Source organism: Triturus cristatus, chromosome 4_1, assembly GCF_964204655.1.
Source record: "Triturus cristatus chromosome 4_1, aTriCri1.1, whole genome shotgun sequence".
Lineage (NCBI taxonomy): Eukaryota > Metazoa > Chordata > Amphibia > Caudata > Salamandridae > Triturus > Triturus cristatus.
In genome coordinates this window covers 1,061,060,496-1,061,080,178 of record NC_140585.1, presented here as the reverse complement: position 1 = coordinate 1,061,080,178, position 19,683 = coordinate 1,061,060,496, and positions in this window count along the sequence as shown.

Below are 19,683 nucleotides of genomic sequence, written 5' to 3'. Positions count from 1 at the left end.
TTTGAGACACCAGATGAGGATGTTCTGTACAGGATGACTCTAGATAATAGAGAGAGTGAGATTGTTGGTACGTATGCTGTGTTTAATCCAGATGATTTGCCTCAAGAGTTGAGACACACAGTGAAAACAGCGGTTTGGGATTTTACTGGAGAAGATGTGGGATTGATGAATAATGTAGATCCAGTGAAGATTTCAGTGAAAGAGGGAATCGTTTATCCTAATATCCCACAGTACAGATTGACACCAGAGATAATTGAGGGAATAACCCCTATAATTGATAAGATGATTCAACAGGGTGTTTTGAGAGAGTTACTGAGTAGCCTGTGTAATTCACCGATAATGGGGCTAAAGAAACCTAATGGAAAGTTCAGGATTGTACAAGATTTGAGAAAAGTTAACAAAATTGTGGTGGCATGTTGTCCCATTGTGCCAAATCCGTCAGTGATTTTGTATCAGATTCCTCATGATGCTGAATGGTACACGGTAATTGATTTGTGTCATGCTTTCTTTTCAATTCCATTGCATCATGACAGCCAGCCGATTTTTGCATTTCGGTTTGGACAGCGTATTTTGGCATGGTGTCGTATCCCACAGGGGTATACAGAGAGTCCTTCGATATTCAATCAGTTGTTGAAGAAATCATTGGAGAGTTTGATCATGCCCGAAAGCTCAGTACTAGTGCAGTACATCGATGACCTACTTGTAGCATCGAAGACACGTGAAGCTTGTGAAGTAGATACCATAAACTGAATCATCTGGCAGATGGAGGGTTAAAGGTATCTCCAGCTAAATTGCAATTTTGCAAGAAAGAGGTGCATTATCTTGGACACAATATTGAAAAAGGTCTGAGAAAGGTGACCGATGACAGGATCAAAATAATCAAAGGAATGAGAGCCCCAATGACCCAGAGAGAAGTGAGGATGTTTCTGGGAATGGTGGGTTATTGTCGTCAGTGGATAAGTAATTTCTCCCTGATAGCAAAGCCATTGATTAAATTGACTAAAAGTGAGGTGAGAGACCCATTGGAACATTTAATTATAACCAGCGTTATTTTCTTGTACATTTTTAAATTTCTTTTACAACTGCCATAGAAGGATTACACTGGGGCATCCCACAAACCTATTAAACAGACTACATGTTAGACAAACAAAATCAGTGTTTTTAGAGCTTGTGCCATTTTGTTAACCTTCACCTAACTGTTGTGATCTTATGTATTCCTATTTGGTGATGTCACCACATGGTCGCCCAGCAGCTGTAGCTTGGCAACAGGGGTTCTACTACGTGAGGCAAGTCTGTGGAGTCACGGAGACACGACAGCTGTGTGTTAGGTGGCAGCTGTTGGGGGTTGCTGTATCTATCTTAAATAAACTTCTTTCTACTTAAATTGATCTCCCTTTCTTCAAAATTGGTGACGAGGATGGGATGGCTGAATTAAGAAAGAAAGGGAGTGCAAGAAGGGATGAAGATTACACAGCATTTTGATCTGGAGTATGGTCATAGGAGAACCCCAAGGCAAGAAAATAAACATCAATAAATCATCACATCTTCGTGTGAAAGTGTCAGCAAATCAACTTTGGATTTGGGACTTATAGAGACTGTCCCTAGAACTTTTGGTGACTGCCTTGAAACTGTTTTGTGAAATTTACGTGAGACTTGGTCTGCCAGTGCACTTTTGCCGAAGCTACTTCTAAGTGTTTACCAGCGAAGGAGGAAACAATTGGAGTTGGACAGCATTCGTGCACAAGGCGAGGTGCACACGTTCTGATGTTATTGTCGGTGTCGTCGTGTGATCTACGCGACGCGACTTCTATTTTGTTGAGGATGGTCCACTAACTCATAGGGGGAAGCAAATGAATGACAACAGTACAAATTTTGCATCGGAAGTTAGGAGAACTTTGTAAGTAAACATCGTCTCAGAGTTACCGTTGATTGTGCGTTGTGGAACATCGGTTGTCGGTTGCTAGGACGCGCAACCATTTCTGTTTCTTCACGAAGATTTCCTAGAACGGCATTGTGCATCACCCAAAGCACATGCGTGTAGTGCGCAAACGAAACGTGACCTTGCGTAAGGTCACGTTGTGCGTGCCGCCATTTTGGGTGTTACCTAATTACTAAATCATCGGAACAACGCGTATTACACAAACAAAAACGCTACAATAGCGGATTTCTCAGGGAAACGAAGACAGAAAAGGTGAGCCTCTTATCCAATCATTATTCTTTGAAATTGAAGCAAAAAAGTAAAATAGAAAATAACTACAGTTAGTTACTATTCTGACTTTATATAGTGAACCAGCAACATGGCAAATCAAACTATTGTGCCTCCCCCTACCTTTCTACAAGAACCTGGTGCACCTTGTATGGCTTGGGAGGATTGGAAGGAATCCTTCATCACGTATCTGGAAGCTATTGGCGCAGAAGTTTATGTGGCTAGCAGGAAATTAGCAATTTTAAAGCATCATCTTGGGGTCGAAGGGAGGAATGTTCTAAAAACTCTTCCAAAACCTTTGTCAATTGAAAGAGGCAATGTTAACTCCCACGATGAGGAAGATGAAGACGTCTATGAAATTGCTATAGCTATGTTAGAGGAAAATTACGGAAAAAAATTGAGCATTGTGGTTGAAAGACACAAATTTTTTTCACGTAAACAGGCACAGGGAGAAAAAATTGAACAATATGTAGCCGCACTAAGAAAATTAGCCATTTCTTGTAAATTTAAAGATTTACATGACGAGATTATAAGAGACCAATTAATCAATGCTACGTGCAACAAAAAGATTCAAGAAAAACTATTAGACTTAACGGATCCCACTTTGGACAAAGCTATACAAATTGCAAAACGCATTGAAAACACATCACAATATGTTAAAGAATTAACAAATTCCAGTCCCACACAAAGTGAAGTAAATGACTCGAAGGTTTGTGAAGTAGTTGCAGGAAACAAACGTAGCAAAAGTCTTGAGAACAAAAATGACAAAAAGAAACAACCTTTTTATTCAAACAAAGTATGTTATAGGTGTGGAAGCAACAGACATTCTGCGGATGCCATTCATTGTCCGACTGCGAAGAATAGATGTTATAAATGTAGGAAAATAGGCCATTTTTCTAGAGTATGTAAAGCGTCTAATATTGGTCAACCTAATACAAAGGTGAATGTAATTAGAGATATTTCCGCTGAAAGTTCAGAAGAAAGTGAGGTAGAAATATATGTCATAGATGAAGTTAACAATGTTGGCGCAAAAAGTGGTGACAGTTACATTCCACCAAAATATAACCTCACAATAGATAACACAATGATTCCTATATGGGCAGATTCATGTTCCCCTTTTACTTTGATCGACAAGCAAGTTTGGGAAAAGTTAGGTTCCAAAACACTATTACCTACTGATGTTAATCCAGTAGGATATTGTGGTCAGAGGCTACCAGTTTTAGGATATTTTTCTTCTAAAATCAAATTTCAGGACAGGGAAACAGAAGCCAAAATATACGTTGTGGAGAAAGGAAAATCCTTATTAGGGTGGAGGGAGCAGAAAAAGTTGGATATTATTCTAAATCCCAACCATCCGGCCCAAGTTTTGTTAACTGAATCATTTGATACCGAAGTTTGGAAATCTAAATTCCCAAATTTATTTAAAAAAGAATTAGGGTGTTTGAAAAAATTTAGACATCTCATTATTCTGAAAGAGGGAACCATTCCTAGAGTACATAAGGTAAGGAATGTTCCATTGGCACTAAGAGGTCCTCTTAAAGAGGAGCTGAACAGGTTATGTAAAGAAGGGATCATCAAACCTATTTAAGCCTCAGAGTGGTTAAGTCCAATTGTTATCGCACGCAAACCCAATGCCAGTATCCGCATGTGTGTGGACTTAAGAGATCTAAATCAGTGCATATGGGTAGATCGTCACCCTTTACCACACATAAACGAAATGCTATCAACTATTAGAAATGGTAAAATTTTCTTCACATTGGATTTGTCGAGTGCATACCATCAAATATTGTTGCAGTCTGAGTCCAAGCATCTAACATCCTTCATTACACCGGAAGGAGCATTTCAATTTGTGCGCATGCCTTTCGGATTAGCTTCGGCATCGTCAGTATTTCAAAGGGTCATGCAAAACATACTAGGTGACAACCCAAATGTATTCGTTTTTCAGGATGATATATTGGTTTGGAGTGGAAATAAATGTGATCACGACAAAATCTTAGAGAATGTATTAAGCAAATTAGAACAAGCAGGATTAACTATAAGTCTACAGAAGTGCAAATTTTGTAAAACGGAAGTAGAATATCTTTGTCACACGTTGTCACCGCGGGGAGTCAAACCTAAATTTAAACTTGTTGAAGACCTAGAAAATGCCCCCGTTCCATGTGACAAAGATCAACTAAGATCATTTCTAGGGTTAGCAGAGTATTACTCAAGATTTATTCACAACCTTTCTACATGTGTCTCTCCTTTGCGAGAACTCATGAAGAAAAGAATACGTTTGGAGTGGTCTGAAAATGGTCAGCGGGCATTTGAAGAAGTCAAAAAAGCCTTTCAATTCTAATGACAAGAGTATAATAGTGACAGACGCTAGTGGTTATGGAATTGGAGCGGTTTTAATGCAAATGCATGATGGCAAGGAGCGGGTGATAGCTTTTGCGTCACGCACACTGAAGGGTGCAGAAAGCACTTATTCCGCAATAGAGAAGGAAGCATTAGCGTGTTGGTGGGGGGTACAACATTTTCGGAATTTTGTTTGGGTAACAAGTTTCGAATTGCACACAGATCATAAACCATTAATCGATTTGTTTTCCACATCTGGTGCTGGAAAAGCCTCTCCCCGCATAGCAAAATGGATTTATCGTTTACAGGAATTTAATTTTATTTTGAAGTATGTTCCTGGTGTAAGGAACATTAATGCTGATTGTTTATCCCGTCTTCCTGTGAACAAACCAGACAACGATGAAATTGATCATGAGATGGATGATTGGGTTGTTGCTAAATTATCAGATGTGTGTCAAGCTGGTGGCCAGGAATGGATAGACAAATTGAAAGATTTGTAAGAGATTGCGTGGCATGTTCACGTAGTGATAAAACTCATACAGTTCAAGAAAGTCCCATCCACCATTCTAAGTGGCCGGAACGTGTGTGGGAAAGACTAGCAATGGATATTTGCGGTCCATTTGAAATATTGGGAATTGGTAACAGATATTCTATTGTATTGATGGATTACTTTTCTAAATGGTCAGAAGTAACATTTGTTAGAGAAGTTAAAGCCACTAATATAATTACATTTTGTGAAGAGATATTTCGAAGGGAAGGTTGCCCTGCGGAGATTCTCACAGATAATGGTTCACAATTTACATCTGGTGAGTTTTTTGAGTTTCTCAAAAGATGGGGTATAAGACACTCTAAATCTCCTGGCTATCATCCCAGGGGAAACGGTTTAATTTAACGCTTTAATCGAGTGATTGGTGAATGTATCCAGATGACTTTCCAAAACAACGGGTGTTGGAAAAGTGATGTAAAAAACATGTTATGGAATTACAGAATAACACCTCATTCTGTAACGGGTGAAACCCCCTTTTTTTATTGAAGGGCAGGACACCATGCTCCATTGCTGTTCCTGTATGGATGGCTAGAGGTGGCAGGAGGGTAATAAATGAGCGTGAAGTTAGAACAAAAATTGAGAAATATCAAGACTCCTATGAACGGAAAAATAATGACAATCTGCTCAAGAAACCAAGATTATTTTGTGTGGGTATGTATGTGAGAGTAAAATCTGATTCTTTTCATGGTAAGGGAAATTCAAAATTATCCGATCCAAAAAAGGTTCTGGTAGTCAATGGGGTTTTTCTGAAACTCTCAGATGGCAAATGGTGGAATGTGAATCGGGTAGCCAAATGCAATGAGACTGAGGTTTGTGAATGGTTGAAAGGGAACAAAGTGGAAGGGAGTGTGTGTTCAGCACCTGGAGGCACAACTGCATCTAACCCCAGAGGAGGTGTAGTGAACAAACACAACAATTACTGTGATAAAACTTATAGAAGCTTAAGGCGTAGCACAAGGAGGACAACTACTCCAGAGAAATTACGAGATTATATTCGTTTTTGAATTTAGGTTTTTAGTGTTATTAATTGTTATAAAAAGAGGATATGTTGTGATCTTATGTATTCCTATTTGGTGATGTCACCACATGGTCGCCCAGCAGCTGTAGCTTGGCAACAGGGGTTCTACTACGTGAGGCCAGTCTGTGGAGTCACGGAGACAGGACAGCTGTGTGTTAGGTGGCAGCTGTTGGGGGTTGCTGTATCTATCTTAAATAAACTTCTTTCTACTTCAATTGATCTCCCTTTCTTCAAAACTAACCAAGGGAAGGCATTACAGAGACATCAAGTTGACTCATGAGTGACTCATTTGGTCTGTTTGCCCTCTGGGACTTGTAGTTCTGCATATAAAAAAGGAAAAGCAGAGCTTGGAGAGCCAAAAGCAAATGATAAATCCAAGTCTTGATAAAAGTGTACATGTGCCTACAAGGTAGGATGTGAAGAGATGCAGAAGCATCCATAAAACTATATTTGCCTTTACTATGACATGGGCCAGAAATTAAAACGTACAGGGCCTCTTTCTGAAACGTGATTTAACATCAAATATGTGCCAACATTTCACGATTTAAATGAAAATAATGTTTTAATTCAATACCTCCTCTCCTCTCCCACTGGGCATCAACCTGAGGGTTTTCTCATTGCTATTTAGCCCCTCTTTTACATTCTGATGTGCTGCTTCAGTAAGAAACTACAGTACAGCAGGTGAGTATTTAAAAAACACAAAACTATACATTTTTTACCCCATGGTAATTTAACAAAAGAGGGCTGAGGGAATGCCAGCCTGCCTTATATTTAAAATGTAATGTGCATGCTTACCCTTTCCTTTCCGCAAAACTGGGACATTTTTCAGTTTTTTATTTAAACTGTCCAGTCACTGGGACAGTCCACGAAAAACCGGGACTATTTGGGGTAATCCGGGACGTTTGGTCATCCCACTTAATGGCAACGCTGAGGGAAATAAAAAACAAAGGGGCAGATTTACAAGCCCATTGCGCCACTTTTGCGTCACTTTTCCTATGTTAAAAGTGACGCAAAAGTGTCGCAAGGGACTTGTAAATCTGCCCCAAAGCCATGAGCATTAGTGTTGCACTCTGAATAGAAGGGGCAGATTTACAATAACTGGCGCATCCCTACATATCAGCAGTGATGCGCCAGTTATTGTGCGTCATGGTTCCGCCACCATGGATGCGCCGCATTTACAATGCGGCGCACCATGGGGCAAAAATGGACAGATGCGTGACGCATCTGCTGCCGTAAAGGCGGGGCATTGCTGGAGTTGCGTCGCAAGTGCGACGCAGCTCCAGCAAGGCCCGGGGGTGCCCTATCTTTAAAATGCTGCGTCAATCCTTACGCCTGTTTTAAGCAGGCGCAGGGTTTTGACGCAGCATGGCCTTAAAAGTGGCTGAGTGAAATCTTGTAGATTTCACTCAGCCACCTTTAGGAGGCGTTCCTGCGCCGGAACCCCCCCTGCGCCGGAACGCCTACATGTGGCGCAGGGCTTTACAACGTGACGCATCTCCCAGATGCGTCACGTTGTAAGTACCCCACACCATGGCTCTGGCTTTGCGCTGCCGCTGCGTCACAAAAGTGACGCAACGGCGGCGAAGAAGAGGCGCAAGGGGCTTGTAAATCTGCCCCAATGTTTCCGCAATGAAAGACAATATTATTCCTTACCAGTGTTAACAAGCTGATGCTACAGTCACAACAATCAAATAATACAGAGCAGGATCAGGGAACTCAAAGCCCCTTTATCAGGATGCATTAAATTGGGGCCCAGGAATTAAAATGGTTACACTGTTTAGAGTGTCTGCAGTAGGAGCCAATGTGGAACCAATATGGGGGCTCAAATGCCACTTTCCTGATGGAGAGGCAGGGAGATGCAAACACACCAGTATAAAAGATGGAGGCTTTTCTAGTCTAGGTGTGGAATGAAAACATACTCCAGACAAGATACTTTCTATGGTGACAAAAAAGGTATGGAACAGCAATGCATTTCCAGGAGGAGCATGGTCGCGTAATGAGTATTAGAGAAAAAGATTCATTCTCGACGATGTAGAAGTCCATTGGTGTAAAGGGTTATCCAATATGGATAACGTTATTCGAGTAATCTGGGTGTATAAAAACTAGAGTAACAGGCAACCTTCTATTCCCAATAAAATAGACTGGGGAGACGTGAGAGTAGGGTGCCATTATAACAATATTCAGTGTACTTAAAAATGTATATCTCTGGGTCTCAATTAGAGAGCCAACCAAACTCAATCCTTACAGTACACCATATCTCTATAAGGCCATAGCACTCCAAAGTGTTTATAAGAATAGAGTAAACAATGTATTTATATGCATACATTTGAAAAACTGGTTACATGATATAACATAAAGAATCCTGTGCAATAAAGATTGTAATACTGGTACTAGGTTGTCCAACAATACAACAATAGCCGAGTAAACTTGTAGTCTTTCTAGTGGTATTGAGGCATGATTACTATTGCGTAGTTGAAAATGTCCCGGTTACTTACCGGTAAACTTCATCTGTTTTTAGGTCGAGCCTGGGCAGCGCATGCACTGCTCTTCAAGGCATGCTGTATTCGAGTATGGACTTAAAGCTCCACCCACTCTCCGCCCATATTTTTCTTTGGCTTGTGTCATTGTGTTTTGTAAATGCTGGCTTCTGATTCGTTAACAGGCTTGTTAGTCCATCCTTAATATTGCCTTGTCTTAATTTGTAACCTCCCATGAAGATTGGACCTTTTACTTCTGTTATTACATGTTATGTCTTATGTCTGTAAGCAATATTTTCTTTAACGAGTTTCTCCAACTGCAGGCATGTAGGCACAACATGCTTTCCTGCAACATTCAGTACGTCGTTCACGCTTTCACTTTCCAAGCAGCCCGGGACAATGGCCGCTGCTTCTTTGAAGTTAAATAGATCTCACAGTCTAAAGAGTTTGAGCTATTGGCATTGTAAATGACAATGCTTTTTATTCATGTGTTAAATTTCAAAACAGATACATAAAAGGTATTGTCATTTACAATGCCAATTGCTCAAACTCTCGCAAATGCGAGACCTATTGCATTGCAAATGTTTGTTTTCTTTCTGCCAGAAAGGAGAAGTATCTCATGCTTAAGGACTGCATCCAGGGAGACGGACGAGGAGGTAATGGATTTGCAGAAACAGGGCTCAGATTTGTATCCATCCCTTAAGGATATATAGCTCAGCCATTCTTCTATGGTGTTTAGTCCTTCTATGATGGAGTTACACTTGTCTACTCACTTGCGCTCAAGTCTTTGTAGAATATGTGAGACGTCTCTCCCTCTCGGCGGTAGCCCGGCAATATCAATTACCTGTCACCATATGTCACCCACAGAGTGGTTCTGATTGGTGTAGTGTGAAACCAAGGGGTCAGTCAGTACTTTACATGTGAGGTGACTACAGGGTTGCCCAATTCTTCTCTTTACTTGTGATTTTTGCCCCACATACATGAGACAGCATTAACACCAGATGCAATGAACATTTGTGGAGCTTCAGAAGGCGAAAACCCGCAGTTGTTTTAGTTGAACTGAGAATCATTATTATAAACTTCTTATTTACATATGGTGATTTGACAAAAAAGCAAAACTCCACACTGGCACCATTTAAAAACGATTAAAAAATGCCATACAAAAAAATAGACACCATTCGACCGCAATAAAATGCACGTCCAAAAGTCCATACGCAATCATATGCAGTTTACTGGATGCGCAAGAAGCCATTTGTAATTGGTGATCTTGAATATTCACCAAGCATAGGGGCATATTATCAAGACAGGCGATAAAATTATCGCTGCTTTAGCGGCAGAAAACTGCCGCTAAAGCGGCTATAATGGGCTTGATAATATGCTCTATGGAATTCCAATTGAAGCCCATGTTTAGATGTGAAGGACAACTAACATGGGCTTCAATTGGAATTCCATAGAGCATATTATCAAGCCCATTATCGCCGTTTTAGCAGCAGTTTTCTGCTGCTAAAGCGGCGATAATTTTATCGCCTGTCTTGATAATATGCCCCGAAGTTCTTCTGAAATCAGATTGGGGCATATCAGCAACACTCAGCGATAATTATCGCTCAGCGCTCTTAGCATGAGGATAATTATCGCCGGGTAACGTGGATTTTTATCGCTGAGATAGCGTGCTATCAGCAACGCTTATCTCCTCAGCGATAAAAATCCTCACGCTAACTGCCTAACGTGAGATTATTGCTGGAAACCCAGCGATAATCTCACGCAATGTGGCGTTAGCTTGCTGATAGAGACTCACAAACTTAGCCATGATATCCACCCTCCATAGGATATCATGGCTAAGTCAGTCCTGAAGCAGGCATAAGGAAAGTAGCGATAACAGGGGTTATCGCTACTTTTCCTGACGCTATGCTTCATAGCGTGGGGCTTGATGATAGGAGAAATGTCGCTTAGCGACATTTCTCCTGTCATGTTAGGTCAGGAATGCCCACTTTGCATCTCATTAGAGATGCAAAGCTGGGCGTAAAGAATCCCCACGCTAAAGCAAGGTTTCATGCGTTAGCGTGGCCTTGCTAATTAGGCGATAAAATTATCGCCGCTTTTCGGCCGAAAACGTTTTCAAAGACAGCATTTGCCTTACTATGGAAACAGTAAGGAAACGTGATCAAAGATATACTTTTGCTCCCTCTTGTGGCTACTTTTTGAATTGTTGTGCAGATGGAACGCAAATATTACAAATATGTTTGTTGGGGCCTAGTGATATGCCAGACTGTAAAAAATCAGGGTGAAGGCTCATATGATCTCACTTCCAGTGATGTAGTTAAGGGCATAGGGAATGTGAAGTCACTTCCGCTACCCCAGAATATTTGTGAATGACTGTTATGCACCTATAATCAACAACAATAACGTTCTTGTTCTTCCTCAACACAATTGACATATTTTAAGAAATGCGAAACACTTCGTAGATGTGCCACATCCTAATTTTCCTTGTCAGCTCTGCAACAGAAAAATAAAAGTACTCGCTTCATTATCTCCTGAAAAAGATAAGAGGAAACAAATAGAATAACAATTTCCACCACATTAAAAATTGCCACTACATTAGGACTAAACACATGACCAGATTGAGATAAAATAGGGGGTTGATAAGAGTTTAGGGGCATATTATCAAGGGCCTTATCTCCGCTTTTTTGGCTTTAAAAGTCAAAAAAGCGGAGATAATGTTTTCGCCCTATTAACAAGAGGGTGATAACATGCATTAGCACATGTTAGCACCCTTTTACCCGACGCCTACCTTTGCATCTCTAATGAGATGCAAAGTGGGCGTCACTGGGCAGAACAACCTTGTAAATATCGCTGATGTGCACATCTCGATATTTACAAGGAGGCCCAGGCATTTTTGCAGATGTTAGTTATTGGGGAAAACCGCGGTTTTCGCCAAAAAGTAACATCTGCAAAAAAGCTGACTTACCTATACTTTATATTGGAGGTGGATTATGCTGATACAACCACAGGGTCGTATCAGCAAGGTTATCGCCGTTTTCCATGGAACATCGCTGGTTTTCCAGCGTTGTTCCATGGAAAACAACGCTATCGCAGGAATAATTATCGCCATTGCGCTATGCGTTGTTAATACAGTGCTAGCATGGCGATAATTATCTGCGATAGCCGGCGATAACAATTCTCACGCACAGAACGGCCAGCGATAATTATCGCTGGCCGTTGATAATATGTCCCCTTAGTTTGGAGTACAGCTCCTTTTGAATGGTCGTTTCTAGAACTCAGAGCTAGAGGACACACAGGACAGGGTCAGGCTGGAAACAACTTAGGTCCAGCCATCAAAATAAATGTGACCCCCATTTGAGGATCAGATTGCCAAAAAGGTGGCCCACCTTTGCAGATCAGACTAATTTTGAACATGTGAAGACACACTGTTTAGGTGTTTTAAAAGCTATGGGAGACTGCATGCATTTGTGCTTCTGCAGACAATGTTTGTGTGAATATCAGGGAAAACTGGCCCAACAGGCCATAAAACAGGCACAGAAACAGCCACAAAACAGCCTACAGCCACAACATAGACCAGCCCTTCAAGCACTGCCTGATGACCCTATAGGTCAGTCTGGCGTTGCACAAGGGGCACAGGCTATCAAACGCTAAGGGCAGGTACTAATTAGGCTTGAGTTTGTGCCCGTTTACCTATCCAAGCAGATACTGCAACCCTTGGAGTCTCCAAGAAGGGTGAGACTGAATGGTCTTGGAGACTGATGGGGCATATTATCAAGGACGGCGTTAAAAATTATCGCCGGTTTAGTGGCAGAAAACTGCAGCTAAAGCGGCGATAATGGGTTTGATAATATGCTGCAGAGAATTCCAATAGAAGTCCATGTTCTGGTGTGAACATGGGCTTCTATTGGAATTCTCCAGGGCATATTATCAAGCCCATTATCGTCGCTTTAGCGGCAGTTTTCTGCCGCTAAACCGGCGATAATTGTTAACGCCGTCCTTGATAATATGCACGATGTCGCTAAACTCAAGAGAGATGAACATTTTCCCAGGGTGATTAAGGTATTTAAAAAGCAGCGAAGGTGACCCCAGAGAGGGAGACTCCCTCCTAATGATGGTGATCTGAAAGATAGACATACATTTCATGAGATTCGAGATAGAGCAACATACCATTTATTTCACTTAAGAGTGAGGAAACAGCATGGCTCACAGTTGCCATGAATCATGTCAAGGCTATTTGGTTTGTGGCTTAAATTATATAAATGTCCAATAATACCTATTATGCAGGGATGGACATTATAGTAGAGCAAACTCAGTCAGATTCAGATGTTTTTGACACAGCACATGCTACAAACTCAATCATGTATTTACCAATACTTCAATTAAGGTACAGTGAAATACATGTTTTGGGAAGGTAACTTCCCTCTATGGCTATCGAGAGGGTGTACTTTGCACTATGTCATTCTTGCTGTGCAGTATCTCTGGCTTTTTGTTTTGACCTATTTCACCAAACAATGATACAAGCCCACCAAGAGAACTTCTTTTAAATGCACTGAGAAAACAGAGTGATGCCCGAAGACGAGGGGGCTCCCAAAGACCATCCATCTTTTAGGGACTGGTTGCTGTTTTCTCTAAATAGGCTTTCTGGGACTGGCAATGTTGGCAGAATGTTTGTTAGTGAGGTGACAGATCTTTTTACTTGTGCCTACTGACATCGTCCATGTAAGTGGTAGTGCAAGTCTCCCTTACCTGGGGGCATATTATCAAGGAACGGCGTTAAAATTATAGTCGCTTTAGCGGCAGAAAACTGCCGCTAAAGCGGCGATAATGGGCTTGATTATATGCCCTTGAGAATTCCAATAGAAGTCCATGTTCACAACAGAACATGGGCTTCTATTGGAATTCTCAAGGGCGTATTATCAAGCCCATTATCGCCGCTTTAGCGGCAGTTTTCTGCCGCTAAAGCGGCGATAATTTTAACGCCGTTCCTTGATAATATGCCCCCTGGTTCTTTTACTCTTGTGATTGAGATGTATATTGCAAGGTATGTACACTTTCTCCACATTACAGCTTGAGCCTTTGTGTTCATACCCTGGTCTCTTCTCACCTCTATCGAGTCACATTGTGGAATGTTACAGGACGAAAATGGGAGAAGCAGTGGCATCTGGTAATATGTCTTAGCAGAGGATTTGGCCACATGCGTGCTCACCCATCCACATGCACAGTCGCTCACACCCATCCATTCACAAGGACACACACAAACACAAGCGTGCATGCACTGACTCATTCACAGCATGCATGCACAAATGCACATACATTCAAACATACATGCATGCTTCCAACATTTAAAAAATCAACTTACCGGGCTCCGATGGTGACATCAGGTGGTGGGAGGGAAGTCTTGGTGGTTTCTGGGGGCTTCAGGGAAGGGACTGCCGGAATATTCCATCTCCTCCTCTCATTGGCTGACCTTGTCATGGGTCAGCTAATCAAAGAAGGATCTTCCCTTGCTCATCACAGAGTGGGATGGGGTTTGTGAGACTTGCTTACCCCACCCCACCCCACTCTGTGACAAGGCATCACTGACGGACAGTTAGCCCTGGGCACTACAGTACTTAATACTGAAGTGCCCAGGTCTGAGTCCATTGGTGATGTGGCCCCTCGTCATGAGGGGAGGACCTCACAGTGTTTTGCTGAGCTGAGGAGATAACACCCTCAGGGCTGTGCAATCTTCAGCTGGGGAAAGTTTGGTTCAGGCAGCCAGGCACCTGCACATTTAGTGCATATACAGCGCCTGGCTGCCTGACCTGAACATGAAGAGTGTCTCTTAGCTAATATTTGCTCAAAAAAGGAGGGTGGTAGGGCCCCTTTGCCCTTAATGATGGGCCGTGCCTGGGGAGAAGGGTGTTAGACCCCTTCCTCACAATCTTGCTACAGTGCCTCTGAGAGAACACTAGCCCATGCTCCCTCTTCCTGTCTGAGCTGCGAGGTCAAAGAATGTGGCCTGGCCCCAAGGATAAACAAAAATCTTTACCTAGGCCGCACTGAATAAGTTCAAGAGAGTCTCCTTTTCATGGTCCTGGCACGGGCTGATCATTGGCCTTTAAATGGTTTGATTGGAAGACCTCACAGAATGTGATTCTTGCAAGGGACATTTTTGGTCACCTTGGGTGATAAATACTGGCTGGCTTGACCCCTACTTTGTTCTAGAATCACTCATAACAAAGGATAAGCTATGCACCAATGTAGTTGATTAAGATTGAGTTACAGGAACATAATGTGCATGACATTTACCCTCCTGCCATTCTAGGACCAAGTCTTGGTTCAGAATTCTTTGAAAATGCTGCTGTACTGCTTTGCAAGAAGGAGATCCCTGAAAGCTGCTAGAGAGAATACTGGGCTGCATCCTACAGCAGAGATCCTGTATGGAGGAGCCAACAGCCAGCTGCCGGTGAGGATTTATGGGAGCACCCATGAGGTTTATGCCACTACTAGACATCGGATCTCCCAGCTGCTGTACAGGAGGAAAAGCTTACACCATGTGTCTGATTTTCCTGAGTCCAGAGGAAGAGTAATACCTTACACTGTGGTTGGTGTGCCAGCTTTGCCATCAACCTACCATTCCTTCAAGGAAACTCACACGAACCCCTAGCTGACTCCAAACATATGGAAGACACACTCAGTTTCATTACTTGAATACTGGAAGGCAGAGGCAAGGCCGCACTAATTCAGGAACCATTAAATGTGCAGCAATCCGACGAGTAGTTCCTGAGATATAAGCCTTGAACCTTGGGATTTAGGTGCTCGGAAACCAGACACACTGTTAGTCCCATTACAGTAGCCAAGCAGGCTAATGGACTCCAACTCTTTCTTCGTCAGGGCCCACTGAATGCTGTCGCTCCAGACCTCCCTTTCATGAGCATTGCTTGGTAGTTTTTTTAGTGGGCACTCGGTTGTGCGCTTAGGAGGTGGGTCTGTGGGGAATTCTGTCCAGAGAGGTTTTAAATGAAGTATCTCATATTTTCATGAATCACACAGATGCTGAAAAGCAGAACTGACCTCAGTCAGTGCCGGCGCAAAGATACCTAGCGCCTTTGAAGTGACGCAAACTGAGCCGATGGCTGAAAAGCAGTACCTAGGGAAGGTCTGAGATTGCATGTGTTCTTTGGACTCTAGAAATCGCCGACTACATTACTAAAACCCGAAGTCACCAGCAAGTCATTTGAATAACTGCTGATAGTCTCCAGCATTTATGGAAACCATAGCACTTAAGGCATCTGTACTATAATAATGACAATTCAGTGTCTAGCCATTGTGGCCCTTTTGAGTAAGCCTTGGACATCTCTGTCACACTATCCTGAGAGTACCAAAGGGCAGTACTCAGTAACCCAGTTCAGGGTCCAATACTACAATGGGCAAAGGGTACCGGAGAAAAGTTAATCTAGTTGTCACAATTGAAGCCCTGAAATCAAATTGCCCTGTGTCCATTTGAACCAGGTATCACCAGTGAGACTTGCCTGAAATTTCGGTAAGTGGGCAAGCCAAGATTTAAATGCAATTATCAGTTAGCTATGGAAACAAATGTCCTCTTGTCTTGTATACATAGAAGAATACAATCTTTTTTGTGTGTGAAGTTATCTTTACAATATTGCTGAAATTAATAGGGAGAGTAACTAAAAGATGCATTACTAATAACCACATTTTGCAAATCTAGATCTTTGTCAATACCTCTGTGTTCAGCATAGCTTTTGCCCCAGAAAACATAGCTGTGTCCTACAATCCATACTGTTAGCATTTTGAAGGGATGAGTGGAAAGCATCAAAAAACATCAAGCTGAGTAAGTCAGTTGGTATTATGAGAGGTATCAAAAATGGTGGTTAAGATGATGTTTTTGAAAAAGCAGATAACTGATTGGCCGTTCATAAACACTGTGTACTCAAAAATAGGATACATCTCACTTTGTAAAAAGAAGCATCTTTCTGATTAGTTATAGAAAAAACTTTGAACAGTACAGTAGACAGGATAAGTTAGTATTTGCAATACTCAATCACACCTGCTATTTGCATTTGTAAGCTAATGTTCTGAACTTGAAAATATGGTGAAATTGTGACAGTTGAATGTTGCAGAAACGGTTACTATGGAAAATAGGATTAAGCAGAATGGGGGAAGGGTTGAAACTTAACTTTGGTTTTAAAATATGAAATGCTAACTTATATCTAGGTGATATGCTACTAAAGTAAGTTTTCCCAAATCAGTAGTATGTTTAGAAGTAGTGTGATGTTAAAAAATAATACTAGTATTATTGGAAATAGGTTTTTGAACTCCGGTAAGGGTTTGCGGCTTCATCACGTTGCTACACTGAGGCACCCTGAAGGAGTCGCCACTCCAGTAAATTACAGAACCAGTTTGAGGACTTTTAGAAGAGACTTGTAAAGGGTTAATATGTATAACCATAAACATGGGTTTCAGAATTTGAAATAATGAAGGAAGCATTTTTATTTCTTAGTTACATTTATTTGTGTGCAGAAAGAGAGGAAACGTTTGCCATTACTGGTTTTACTCTGTTGAAAGTGGCGCATCACATTTATTGTGTGAAAAAGAAAATATTTGATCAGTTTTTGATATTTCATATTCTGCAATACTATTTGAGAGGTGAGTTACAAATTTGTAAGGTGTGCTATGTATTACGTAGTAGTGCTTCAGTCTTTGTAGTGATATTTGTAACTTTGAAAAGCAATTATTTATAAAGTTAGCAGAGTATTAAAGAAGTGTGACGTTTGAAATATGTTACCAAATGCACTAAAGTGTATTCTAGTTTGTTTTATTGTAGATTGAAATAAGTTGTGCATAGAAATGTGTAATGGGAAAGACACAGACATACGCATGCATACGTTTAGAAATATGGTTAGACTTATAACACTGACATGGAAAGGATTGCCGATTTAAATTTGGGAATGCCCAACATTCTGGGCAAAAGGTATTTCTCTGCTTGTACATGTATTCTCACATGTGTATGCATCTGAAGATGCTAGATGTGTGAAAGAGAGGTATACATCTATTTGTGTGTTTCTTCTATGTGTGATGCCACTAGCAAAAGGCACAGACACATGCATGCATGCTTTCAGGTGCGTTTATAGTTGTGCAGTTATGGCTTATGCATTTGGAGGCAGAGAACAGGAAGCAAGAGTAAAAATGAAAGATCATTAAAGGAGACCTTATGCTGTTGTTGTGTAGCATGCCGTCTTGATTCCACGATATCTTGAATGTCTTGTAAATGATGTGGCAGGACATGGGGCACCTACCTAAGTCACCTCTTGACTCACCCCTCTAATGTATTGTCTCAAAATGTTTATTTTGTTATGCATATCTCATCTTGTATCATTATACCATGTTTTTCACTACTCTATTCAGTCATGTTGTAATGCGCTCTGATACCCACGGGTCTAGCCAGCGCTATATAAAACTTCTAAAATAAATAATGTATTAATAAATAAATAAATAAATTGTCCGTGGCTGCAAACTCTACACAAGTCAGATATAGTTATGCTTGATATCCACATGGGCCATTTCAACCAGTACCCTATATTATCCAAAAACAAAGTTCAGATTGTCAGCCGTAGCTTCTTTTCCCAATGCAGAGGTGTAACCCATAGGGAACAGAACATAGTAGCAAACTTTGAATCGTGCACAAATGAGCACAAATGAGGACTTTCCTACAAGTTTTAGATAAAATTACCACATAGAGACAAGTTTGGCCCTCGTTACGATATCTCTTTAATTCTGCTTTACCCAGCAAGGGGAGTGGGAACATCTATGAAGAGTGGTATTCCAAAACCAAATATTTCCCTGCTGCAAGCAGGCACAGTCTCGGGTGGAGAACCAGAAAAACAAAATGTAAATCCTCCTGCTGCATGCTACTCGCACAAAGTTTGCAGTTCCATTATTTACACACCCGTATAATTGTCGGGGTATCCTCCCAATAGTTATTTAGAGACAGGGAAAACACAGAGATTACTCCAGGCCACTCATAATGAGTGCCTAAAAGGGAACAGTAAACAGAGTAGGTGGGGCATTTACACAATAGGAAATCTTTAGCTTCGCTGTGGAATAGCTGATATAAATACATAATATCATGACCTCCAAGCCATTAATCAGGCATGGAGATTAATATGGTGTCTCGATGAAATCATGAGTATTGTTAGCGCAACAAGCTATTGTAGGGAAATGGTTTGAGATGCATCACACAGTGTTGGCTGCATCTTTCCTCAGCTATGAATAAATTGCACGATTCATTATCCCGCAACGACATAGTCGAGACCCAAAATGTACCCTTGTTATGTCTCCAGTCAGTGCTTGATTTGAGCCGCTGGTTTCCAGTGCTGGGCACCGGCACTTAATTGTCAACACTGGGGGCACTTATGACAGCTGCCATATGGCGGCGCTGTTTGCATAATTTAGAGATGAGCCGAACAGCAATGGTTTATTAATTCGGTATACATTAAAAGCAACTAATACCTGCTGTCCAAGCCATTTTTATAGCTTTGGGGTCCTGGAATAGTCTGAATTGTCACACTTGTAGCAGTGTGCTGGTTAGTAGTTCTGTAGGTACTGTCATTGGCATACGTTGGCAGTGGCAATGGGTGGCACAAGCTATGGAGGCCTCCTGACTACAGCCCTGGCACTTATTTTTTTACAAATGAAGCACTGCCACTGCTGTAACTACTTTGGTCCTAACTTACCGATGCTACATTTTAGTGACCGTAGTCGGGAACCTTCACTGCGTGTACTTCAAATGTGACAACTATGTTTTGCAAAGACAAATTGAAATTGCCCTTATTGCTTGGTTATGGGCAAGACATTTTGGTAAACCCAAGAATAATAAACGTTAAAAAATACTTACAGATTATAAATATTGGGATATCTAGTCAAAAGAGATTAGGTTCTCATACAAATCTGAGTGGCTTGTATGCATGCCAGGAACTAACACCAAAACCCTCGGCCCCCTTCTGATGAACTGCCCTTGAGAAATTATATTTTCAATACATCAGGCATACTTACAGTACCACCAAAAGCAGTAATACACTGAGCTATGTCCATTAAA